This window comes from Frankliniella occidentalis, unplaced genomic scaffold, assembly GCF_000697945.3.
Source record: "Frankliniella occidentalis isolate FOCC.00 unplaced genomic scaffold, Focc_3.1 Scaffold19, whole genome shotgun sequence".
In the NCBI taxonomy this organism is placed as follows: domain Eukaryota; kingdom Metazoa; phylum Arthropoda; class Insecta; order Thysanoptera; family Thripidae; genus Frankliniella; species Frankliniella occidentalis.
The window spans coordinates 3,596-4,630 of NW_026267149.1; positions in this window are offsets into that span (position 1 = coordinate 3,596).

Sequence of the window (1,035 nt, forward strand, 5' to 3'; positions counted from 1 at the left end):
AGCGGAGTGTCACCCGGCGACAAGGTAGACTAAACTTTGATTGATTCCGACGAGACGGGCGAACCCAAACAGACGGACGGGCGGCGGGTGGCGTGGCGCGCTAGGGTGGGCAAAGACAGACGTGCGGGTGGGGAGACAGTCGCGGGCGATACGTAAAAAAAGGACAAAACAAAACGGAAAAAAAATGAGGGGAGCGCGAGCGGCAAAGTGTTGTCTGATGGAGAGAAATGCCGCCCGCTCGGTAACTCGGGAACGAGACGCCATTTTCCGAGGTGGTGGTGGCGGGGGGCGCCTCATGCTCATTCCAGTCGGCAGAATATGCGGTATAGTTGCAGTGCGGAGCTCGTATGAGCAAGACACAAGAGCTATGGGACTGGCGCTGATAACTTACTAGTTCGGGCGGAATACAAGTTAGATCCTAGTGGTAGCGCCAGTGGAGGTGTACGGGGAAGGGGTCGGGGGGCAAACGAGGTAGAGGTAGTCATGGTGGTGGTTGGGGGGGTGGGGGGGCGTGGTGCAGCGGTCAAAGAGACACGAAAGGGACTGCTACACCCGCCCCTCCCGCGCACACGGATCGATCCCCCCGGCGCGATACGGCCATCCCCCCGCACAGACACACACAAACACAAATGCACACACAGACGCACACGGACACACTCGGGTCACGCGTGCAAAGGACACACAGCCATCATTAATGCGATGCCCGGCGGCCTAGAGTGGCACAGGCCGCGCGCATCACTATTCTACCCACCCCCCAACTCATACTTTTTTTCGCAGAGTATTTTCCCTTACCGGTCGGTATGCGGCCAGAAGCACATCCCTCATGTCTCTTCTCTCTCCTCTCTGGGAAGGACTGATTCCCCTCACCGCCATCCATCCACATTCCTGAAGCCACCCCCGCCCAGCCCTCGCCCGGCAAAACCATCCGTCTGCTTATTAGGCTAGCCGCTAACGCCACCCCATACCACCACCGCCCCTTCTCTCCTCGGATGTCGGAGACGTCCACGGCGGAGGAACATGTCCCCGGGGAGCGCG